The sequence below is a fragment of the Pteropus alecto genome, unplaced genomic scaffold, assembly GCF_000325575.1.
Source record: "Pteropus alecto unplaced genomic scaffold, ASM32557v1 scaffold170, whole genome shotgun sequence".
NCBI lineage: Eukaryota > Metazoa > Chordata > Mammalia > Chiroptera > Pteropodidae > Pteropus > Pteropus alecto.
In genome coordinates this window covers 1,522,080-1,532,992 of record NW_006429634.1, presented here as the reverse complement: position 1 = coordinate 1,532,992, position 10,913 = coordinate 1,522,080, and the positions used below count along the sequence as shown (strand labels likewise).

The window sequence follows — 10,913 nt, the reverse complement described above, 5'->3', positions numbered from 1 at the left end:
CTCTTAGCTCCCAGATGCTGCCCTCAGGTCCTTTCCATAAGCCTCCTTCAACCTCAAGGCAGCAAATGCAAGTCAAATTCTTCTCCAGATTCTAATCTCTATGACTTTCTCTTCTGTGACCAGTCTGAGAAAACTCTGCTTTTGAAGGACTTTCTCATCTAGGTCAAGTACACAGAATAATCTTCCTATTTTAAGGTCAACCGTGCCCTATAACGCAACCTAATCATGGGAGTAAAATCCGTCATATTCCCAGTCCTGGGAATAATGCAAGATGTGTACACCAGGGGGACAGGAAACCTGGAGAATCTGGCTGCTATACTGGTGAAGAAATGGAGGCTCAGAGACAATAGGAGAGGGTACGAGGTGGCCACCAGGCTATACCGTACTCCCTGGGGAACATGGGACTCTAGCCCTGCACCAAGACAAGCAGCTTAGGAGGAGTTAGGGGCCTAGGCCTCCTGGCACCAGGCAGATATTGTTCTGTGTCTAAAGAAGCTGACCAAGCAATCTGCTTGACCATGTTTCTTGACCATCTCCTGCAGGATTCAAGACACAAACCCGGCAGCCTCGAACTAGTTCATGGAGGAGCCTCAAGAGATACTGGCCCGGCAAGCTCTCCCTTCCAAAGGGAAGAGCAGAGAGTGAGCGGAAGGCAGCTGCAGCAGGAGTGGACATGAACTCTGGTTTTCAAAGAGAACAGCGTTTTAGTTTTGGTCATCGAAAGTGGTGCCTTCAGCACAGGTAAGAAATGGGCTGTCACTGCATATGCTTGCTGGGGGTACCATTTTGATCTTTCTTGCATAAGCTTGCGAGTGCTCTTCCTCTCTAAAATGTATGGTTATCATCATCATTATTCTTGTTATTATTGCTTTTCTTGAGCCTCTGTGAAAGTGGGAAGTTCTCAGGACTTCCTTGGCCAGGAATAGAGACCTTGAGTGCCACACTCTTTTACTGCTCCCGTGCTGTCTCCCCCAAATGCAGTCCTGTGTCTCTCCAATGCCTCAGTTTCGATTCCGTCCCTGGCAGCAACTCCTCTTGAGGGACCACAGCCTTCCTACCCGCCAGCTCCATTGTGTCCTCCTGCTTTCCAGAGCTCCACCTGCTGCTCTGTCCCCCTCTCCGTCCTCCCCTCATGAAGGCTCTTGCCTGGGGAACCCCAGCCCACCCTCTCCCTACCCGGAGGAGCACAGTGAATGCTGAAGACCGAGCACGGTTTCATCAGGGCCCTCCCTGTTGTGACGAAATGAAAGGACATTGAGTTCTCAGCCTTGACTGCCCATTAGAATCACCTGGAGAATATTTTTAAATTCTAGTAGCACCTCCAGAGATACTTATTTAACTGGCCTGGGGAAGGGCCCCAGCATTGTGTGTGTGTGTGTGTGTGTGTGTGTGTGTGTGTGTGTGTGTGTCTTTTTTTGTTCTTCAGGTATGTGTTGTGATTTCAGGTTGGAAGTTCAGATTGTGGTTTAGGTTAGGTGTGTGGTGTTATAAGCTCATTGGGTCAGGAATATGTCTTATGTTTTGTCTGGCTGTGGATGCATCAGAATCACCCAGGGACGGGGGAGAGAGTGCCTGTTTTAAAAAGAAAAATGGATTCCCACCCATGCTCTCTGAATCAGACTCTTGGGCATTAGAAACACAGGAATCTGTATTTTCATTCTGATGCAGCCAAGGTTTGGGTGCCCTGGGGCCTCTTACTTGGGGCTCTGGATGTGCTCATCCTGTGTTTGGGTCTATGGACTTGGCTGTGAGTCCCAGGCGGTGCTTCCCAGCCCGGTGTGCTGTGAACAGTGCGTAGTCCTCTTTCCTCTAAGCAGAAGTTTTCTCATGAGAAGAGGGCAGGGCTCAGGCAGCCTTCAGAGAGGGTGTCACTGTAGCTGCCTGAACGGTGGAGTGACTGGGCCCAAGCCTCTGCTCACAGCTGGCCCACCCCACAGAAGCTCACTGGACCCAGCCATGACCAGGATTCTCAATGGAAGGGGAGAAGTCATCCCCTGGACTCAAAGGAAGAACTGAGCATGTGAGCCTCATGTTGAGGGGGGATGTTTGATGTGGTGTTTAATAGTAAAGGCTGTGGATCTTACGAGCATCAAACCCCAGCTACAGCAGTTGCTCAATCTCTCTATCTCATCTTTCTCACTTGCGCAATGGAAAAGTAGTGGCTACCTACCTCACAGGACTACTGTGAAAACACAGGTAAGGGCCCAGAATGATGCTGGACACACAGCAAAGGCTCCCCAAACATGAGCAGCCCCTCTGACTCATGTAGGCAGCTCGGCCACCACCCTGTCCTCCCAGGGGCAGCACTGTGACATGTCTGCCATGCTCTGCTGTTGGGTCCCAGTGCATAAGTTCATAAGAGTCAGGGTGAAGGAAAGGAATCACACTGCACATGGGCCCTGGCACTTTACAGCCAAGACTGGGTCCTACAGAAAACCCAGTGAAGCTGGTTCTATTGCTCCTTTTGTAAAAATAAGAAACAGCATGGAGAGGTTCAGTCATTTAAAGACAGTCACATGGGTAGTAAGGAACAGCACTTTCTTCTCTACCAAGATGCTTCCTGAAGCAAGGCAGGGACAATTTCAAGGATGACTTTTCGCTCAGGAATATCTACATTCTAATCGGAATCAGTAGGGCCATAATGAATGGTTCCCTCTTCGTTGACATCCTGGGATACCTTGTGGTGCCTCAATTTAGCATTTGTTTCGTTCTGTACGTATCACATCCGTTTATGGTTCTCCTCTACTGGCAGTCTCAGGGCAGGGTCTGGATTTATTCAGCTAGGTGCTCAGTAGATACCTGAACTAGGCTGGAAACAGAAACCTCTGAGGGATGCAAGCAGAGATATGGGGGAGCTGTCACGGGACATGCGGAGCAGGGAATTCTCCCCAGACCTGGCTTGTGCCCTCCCCTGCTTCACCCCCAAACTCCCTTTCTGTCCATGCGGGCTCTGTCAGCTGCATGGTAGAATCTGAAGGGGATGATATTTGCTCAGAGGGAAATGAGCTGTCAGTTCCAGCAAGAAATCTGGTCCCCACCCCTTCCCGTGCTCTCCCTGGGGAATAAAAGCATCTGTGATTAATGGGGTGCTGACTCAGTGCTTCTGGAGTGTCCAGGAGCTCATGGCCAACTGCTGGCCCAGCTTCCCCCAGTCACCAGGGAAGGGGCTGGAATACAGCATCCGAATGAGGTGGATGATGATCAGGCCTGGCAGGTGTGTGTGCCAGACAGGAGCCAGCATTGTGCCAACTTTCAGTGGAATCACAGACTCTCCTGTGCTGGAGAAGCCCATTCACACCATCTGAGAATATTTGGAATTATTTGAGAGCAGGGAGATGTGGAGTCAGAGCCTCCCTTAAGTAGGGGCCTGGACTGAAGCTTTCTCCAGAATAAATGTGATTTCTGAATAAGTGACTAGAGGATGAACCTAATCTGAAAATAGATATGAGAACATTGTCTCTGCAGCAAAGCTCTCTACTAGTAGTTTGAAAACTTTTATAGTCTTGGAATGCCAATAATATAAAACAGGTTAAAGTGGTAGTTTATCGATACACATGCATTAGTACATATTTATTTTTAAGTTCAAATTTTTAAAGTCTATTTTTTAAGAACTCCATCAATAAAACTATGACTCTGATATGTAAAGCATTGAAATCTCAGGATATAGACTATTGGGGGGCAAATTACAGCTTGTGGGCCTAACCCAGACTGCTGCTTGATTTTTGTAAATAAAATTTTATGGGGACACAGCCATGCTATTCATTTATACATTATCTATGGCTGCTTTCCCACTCTAATGGCAGAAGTGAGTCGTTGTGACAGAAACCGTCTGTCCCACAAAGCGAAAAATATTTACTATTTGGCCCTTTATAGAAGTTTGCCGAACTCTGTTCCAGATGATCACTGTATTGCTGTATCAGCTGTAACATTTAATATCGGTTTTTTGTTGTTTTGTGTTATTGGGCGGGGAATGGGGGGCGGGGGCTTGGTTGCACAGTGTTAAGAAAATTCTAAATCATCTCAATAAGAGGCTGTGAATGGTGGATTTCTTATATCTTACCTCAAAGTCCAGGATGGTCTTCAGTTCAATGTTATGTGGACATTTGGGAAGGAGTAGAAGGGAATTCTGGTTTGCATCACTGACAGTTTCAGACAACTGCTTGAATTCCTTCTTATTACAACACTCAGACAGGGAGGAAGCACACAATCATTTATGACATTTTTATGATAATTTATGTAATATGTTCTCATATCACTGAAAGCTTTCGAGTGTACTCGTTCACATGGTTTATGTGAGCATGTATAGTCCTGAATTTAAACAACAACAACATAAAGACGCCCAGTAAAGAGCTCCGATCTTTCTAGTTGAAGACACATTTCAATACTGTCGTTCAAGATCTACCTTAGTCGAAGGTCGGCACAAACCAAGTCAAGCTGGCCGCACTCGTTGACTGTTCTCAGTGTGTTGCAATGTGCCGTAGACCATGTTTGAAGGTGCAGGTTCATTTTTCATAACAGTTTTAATAGGAGTCAAACTGTATTTTTAGAATAAAATTTTCACATGACACTTGGAGAACCTCTGAAACACTTCCATAGAACACAATTTGAAAACCGCCCCTTTGGCAAATATTGGTGGTTTTCATTTCTGTGCTGAAGGATAATGAGGAGCCAAGGATGCTGAGAGTTGGGGGCGGAGGAGGAAATAGTGAAAGGTGGCAGGGAGGGGACTCGGTGGTGGAAAACGTACTCAGGAAACACAAAGAAGCTACCTGAGCTCCTGCCAAAGCTTAAGGTGTCTTCTAAAAGTATTATGACATAAACACAGCTCTCTGGAGCCACTCTTACAAGTTTCAGCCATCAGCTTGGAAGAAGAGGTTCAGAAGGACACGGAGAAAGTTCAAAATATACCAAGAGAAATGAGAGTGAGACTGGAGTGAACGTACAAATGGCTTTGAATCTGTATGCAAAGAGCCTTTGAGGCCACTCAGCAGATCAGGGTGGTGTTGGAGGCAAGAGAGAGGAGAGGGATGGCAGAGGGGTCAGCTGGATCGGCATGCCGGGTGGGCTTTGTGCGGGAGGAGGACACGTGAGCATGGGCAGTGCTTATGAGTGGCCTGGTTGGGGACGGATGTCAAGTCGCCAAGGTCATGGTGGCTGGGGTTGGGCAGTGGCTTTGGGCATTCGAGGCAAAGCCCACAGAGCCAGGAATAAAACCCAGGAGTCCTGACTCCCAGGCTCCCGCCTTCCCTAGGTGGTGCCATGAAAGGAGGATAGGCCTACTGGCTTTGAGAAGCTGTGGGCTAGAGAAGGCCTCTTGGGGATAAAAAAGCACCAGTTCTTTCTGAGGTTTTGCTGCATACCCCATAGAAAAAAGCATTTTTAGATTTTAAAAGGATGACCTCATTTTTTTCTTATTTACATAGCCCTGTTTGTTTATATAGTCCTTTAAAAATAGCAAACGTGTGCTAAGCTTAGTGCTCTCTCCCACCACCAGCAGCAAAGCCACTGTGTGGGGAGAAACACCTTTTTATCTAAGAGAGGGGCAGCCTTGTTTCCGAGGACAGATGGGAGCAAAACGGGACAGGTAGGAAGTTTCGTGGTTTTTCATGTCGCTTTTCCAAAATAGCCACAGTCCTGCCTCCCACTTCCTGCCTGACTCAACTCAGGGTAGGTTTTCTCCTGTAGAGAACTTGTGTTCTGTAAATTTTCGGGGAAGCTTGAGAGATTCGTCAACATGCAAAGGTGCTCAACCCTGAAGACTTTGAGCTTGGCACCGGGTTTGCAGCCTGGCTCTGCTGCATACCATCTGTGTGACCTTGGGCAAGATACCTCACCTCTCTGTGCCTCATCCATAAGATGAGACTAACAATGCTGCCTGCAGTTGCTGTGCAGATTAAATGACTGTATAAAGGGCTCAGCCCAATGAGGGCACACAACAACTTTAATAAATCTCTTAACAAACAAGTATCTTATCAATATCCATCCCCCATCTGGACAGTTATACCAGCCTCCCAATGACCTTCCATTCCCACTGGCTTGTCTGCTCTAGCCCATCCCTACGTTGTCCCAGAGTGACGGAAAAATAAAACACAAATCTGACCATGCTGTTCCCATCTTAAATTCACCAATTGCTTCCAACGCCCATGGCAGGGATAGACAGGACTTTTTCTCTCGATGGCCAGATAGTAAATATTTTAAGCTTTGCTAGCCAATAAATCTCTTTTGCAGCTACCTACCTCTGCTGTCGTTTTGTGAAAGTAGCCACGGACAGTGTGGAAAAGAGTGGACGTGGCTACGTTCCAGTAAAACTTCATGTACAAAACCTGCAGCAGGCTGGATTTGCCCACCTCTGACCTACGGGATGAGTTCCACTCCTTAGCTCAGCATTTCCAATCCAGCCAGTCCCATCATCTCTGTACCTCTTCCTCCTCCCCTGCTCCCGTGCAGAACTCCTCATACTTTAATCCTTTGCACATACGGTTTCTCTTTTCCAGGTTTTCCTTCTCTGCCCCCTTGCATGTCCCTCCCCTGTGACATTAGGAACCTCAGTGCTAGGATCCTGTGGGTCTCTATCTTTATTTCTCCTCTGATCAAGTATACGAGTACCCTCTGTCTTTGCTATTAGAGAGGGCGCGCCTCCAGGCAGGACTTCTGCCTTCCTCCTTTGCGTGCCACTGGGGTGCCTGTTTAGGTTTTAGTAGATGCTCAATAAGCATTTGTTATTGAACACAAAGAGCTGCAAGAGGGAGGTGGCCCTCAGGATGCTCACAGTCTAGTTAGGAAGCTGGTATGTGAGCCCATGCACGTGTCTTTTGGGGACTGATGACAAACGGTGTTTCTGACCTGTATGGAGGAAAGAGAAGGCATTTCGGTTGGACTTTGCAGAGTGGGAAAGACACTTTCGAGGAGAGGGAGGTCAGGAAGGCTCTCTGTGCTGGGGAACTGGCTGGCACAAGAGCGGACTCGGTTCTGGGTTCAGGGTGGTGAGTGGACAAGTCAACCTGGTGACCGCTGAGGCTGATGGGACCTACATCTGGAAAGCAGGGCCATGATCTGATTAGGGAGTTGGGGGAGAGCGAGGGACTGTGGACTTTATCTTGTGAGCCAGAATTTCTCCAAGTATGATACACACGCACACACCCTGCAACAGAATTGCCTGGCGGTTTGTTTGTTTGTTTGTTTGTTTTTAATGCAGATTCTGGGGCCCTATCTCAGACTGGAGGCTAGGAGGCTGCAGGGGTTAGGGCCATGGTCTGGAAGAAGGCCGCAGCATGGTTGGGGTGATGGTCGTAAGCATTCTGGAGACTAACATCACCTGGAGGTGTCACAGGCAGGCCGGGCAGATAAAAGGCAGGAATGAATAATCCTCTCCAACAACAGACAAAGACAGTCAAGCTCAGACATGGCAAGTGACTTGCCCAAGGTCACACTGTGAGTTACCTGCAAAGGTGGAACTACCGAGTTTGGAACAGGCTTCTCATAATCTCAGGGCCTGGGTTGGTCCTGGAGATCTCACAGAGGGAGGAGGGACAGGCATGGTGAATGTCCCAGAGCCTACCACAGTCTGATGCACAGTGGTGCTTGGACAGTAAGTTTTGAGCAAATGAGAGACTGGGTGGGTAGATGGGTAGGTGGATATATGGGGGCAGAGGAGAGGGGTTCCCAGTTGGTTCGGATGTTGCAAGCCGAGGAGTTTAGGAGCATGGTGGTACCAGAGGCAGAGGAGGAGAAAAGGTGACTTTGGTGACAAGCATATTGAATTTAAGAGGCCAGCAAGATGGCCAAGCCATGATGTCGGTAGCTGGCAATACAAGACTGGGGCATTCCAGGGCAAAGCAGGTGATGTGTGCAGCTGTGAAGACAAGGTGAGAAACGCAGAGAGAGACAAGGAGGGGATTAAGGGCCAAAGCCTGAGGAACAAGCACCCGCACCTGGGAAGAAAGGGCTCAGGTGAAAAGGGGACGTGCCCAGAGAGGCGAGAGCAGAGTCAGGCTGGGCCGGGACTGACCAAGAGAAAGGAGATTTGAACAGTCACCCAGGTAACTCAGTGTGGGCCCCTCTTTAGAATAAAACCAGCCAACCTCAAAGAAATTGTGTCCTGGGTAAATAAAAATGTCAATCCAAATAAAACTGAAATCACGAGTTTCTGTTTGATTGAGATTTGTGCTCCCGCCAGCATAGCTGCAGGTGTGGGAGAGCCAGTGAGAACTGGAACCGCCCGCCCTGCCTGTCAGGACAAGCCCTGCCATTCTGTCTCTGCTAGGTTGTGGCTGGCATGTGTCCTGGGATCATCTTGTTGCTCAGAGGCTTCTTCTTCCTCTCCTGTGACTGTCTTAGCTCCTTTCCCCCTTCCCTTCCATCTCTTTATCCATTCAACAGATATTTATGATTGGGAATAAAGCTCTGTGCAAAGGACCTCAGCTATGGCCCCCAAGCCCAGCGGCGCCTACGAGTCACCCACTGGAGAGTTTTTAAATATACATATAGATTTCTGGACTTGCAGATTCAAGGTGCCTGAAAGCCAGGTGGGGCTGCCATGCCTGGATCCTCGCAACCCCATCGGAGCAGCCTCTGTGGCTGCCTCTATGGATTCGCTGTTCTGGAGCAGCTCTGCCTGGGCCGGGTTTAGGAGGCTCTGAGGCCCAGGTCTGGGCGTTTTCCCCAGGAAGCCCTAAAAATACAGCATCTGGGAAAGCCTCCCAGCTGGCTTCCCTGGGGCCTTCAGAGCTTGTCTTTCCATTAATCCTGCACGTGCCACCAAACTTGTCCCCTCCCCACACACACACTATGTCATGGTGACACCAGGACCACCATCACCATCATCCATCCTCAAAGAGGCAGACCCTTCAAACCAGCCCTGGCCAAACAGAATGTGCCACGCACCGTTCTAGGTGACAAAACGTAAAAATTCCTGCCTCTTGGAGTTACATTCTAGTAGGAGAGAGTAGACCAACGTATTGTCACTTTATCACATACTGTATGTTTTGCGAGATCATAAAGATATAAATACAATGTCAATAAAATAAATATAAAGATATTATCTTTTACTTATGTAAAATATATAAGTGGCAAGATGGTAGTGAGAAAAGAAAAGGCATCAGGTGGTCAGCAGGGGTGGGATTGTGTCCTGGGCACAGCAAGGAGGCCAGTGTGGCTAGAGGGGTGGGAATGGGAGGGTGCTTAGGAGGAGAGGAGGCTGGAGAGGTGACAGGCAGAAAATGCACAGATAACTGAGAAACTGCCGGAGGTCCAAGCAAAGAGGTGCCACCTTGGCTGCGTGTGGAGACCACTCTGCCAGAGACCGGGGCAGCACAGGAAACCAGGTGGGGTGCTGGTGCCATTGTCAGATGACAGTGTTGCAGACCAAAGTGGCAGCTGTAAGGGTGGTGGGAAGTGGTTGGATTCTGGGTACAGTGAAGGCAGAGCTGACGTGATCCACTATGGATGAGATTCAAGGTATAAGAGAAAAAGTTTAGAGAAGAGAGCTCTGTTGCTACATTTACTCACTCAGCTCTCAGGTTAGTCCACCTCTCTAAGCCCCAGTTTTCTCATCCGGAAAATAGGGTAGTTGGATAGATAAGTTCCAGGATCTCCTTTGGCTTGAAAACTCACTACTTCAGCTTGGACCCCTGGTAGCTGGCGTGGTCAGGGAAGGCTTTGGGGACGTGGGATGTAAGTGGTGCTTAAGAAAGAAGGGAGAGGCTTAGACTAGATACAACGGACAGAGGAAGAAGGGGAGAGGAGCATTCCAGGCAGAGGGAATGGCAGGAGCATAGATTGGGAGGCAGGATTTCAAGGCTTGCAAGTGATGCCCGAGGAACAGTGGGCAGACCCTGTGGCTGGAGCCCAGGGCTTCGATGGGAGGCGCCAGGAGCCACAGGGATGGGCATACTACACCCTTTGGAATAAACCAGCAGGTTCAGGGCCCGAGTATTTTTTGCAAACACTGAAGCCCTCAGTTTTGAGCATTTTCAGATGGACATGCTGAGGCAGGAAGGAGCAAGGCTTGCCTTCTGTCCGGGGAGAGTTAACCTCCTGGCCCAGCATTGCATAACCACAGAGTCTGCTGAGCGCAAGGAGACTCTTCTGTATGGCAGCCAGAGTGGCAAGCCTGGTGGCTCCGGGCTCTGGCACCGACCCGCAGCGGAACAAACAGCCCTCCCTTCCTAGATAATGGCCCTCATTGAGCATTGTGTCCATGGCCAGCGCCCAGCACAGGGCAGCTCAGCCTGGGTAAGTTTCCTCTCTTGGCTGCTTAGCAAAATATTTACACTCTGCCTTTCTAGTAAGACAGTTCCTAGGAACCAGCAGGCAGAGGGAGCTGGAGAAAAGCACCCCCCAGTGACCCTGCTCCCAGCTCTTAAAAATGCTGCCGCACACCTGACGCTAGAGCCTGGGTTGGTCATTGCCCTCAGGGGCTCTTTTGAAAAACAATGGGTTGAGTTAGAAGATTATGAAGGTCTGTCTGGCTCCAAAATCATTGGCATCTTCTCTAAGTAAAAAAAATGAGCTTTATCTTTTTTATTGTGTGGGGATAGAATTTGGCTGGTCTTAAATATCTCGCCAAGGGCCTCTTTCTCAGGAAGGCATGTGTGTGACATGCAGGGAGCTGAAGATAAGAACTCTGAACTCTACCTACTTGGATCTCTCCTACTGCAGTACTGACATCAGAACGATACCGTCCCTCTCTGCACGTGTCTTTCAGTGGGGAAGAGGTCACACCAGAGAGTGCTGTACTTTAAGAGGTGTCTGGACCAGCTGTAGGGAACATGCCACCATGTTGTCAGAGGAACATTTGAAGAAACTGGGAAAGAGAAGACTGACCTTAATCATCACAAGGGTCGTTCTGGAGAAAAGGGGTCAGAGGTGGTCCTCGGGTCAGAATCAAAACCAGTGAGTGAAAATCACGTGGC

General features: G+C 48.9%; 1 protein-coding gene across 2 annotated transcripts in view; it reads left to right on the top strand.

Annotated features, from left to right (window-relative positions):
• The first annotated feature begins 541 nt into the window (after nt 1-541).
• HIVEP3 (human immunodeficiency virus type I enhancer binding protein 3) overlaps nt 542-10,913 on the top strand; it is a 91,381-nt gene continuing 81,009 nt past the window's right edge. For both annotated transcript variants that reach the window (XM_015595557.2, XM_006903990.3), the window contains exon 1: nt 542-741. The gene's annotated coding sequence lies outside the window, so the exon portion shown is untranslated. The remainder of the gene's footprint in view (nt 742-10,913) is intronic.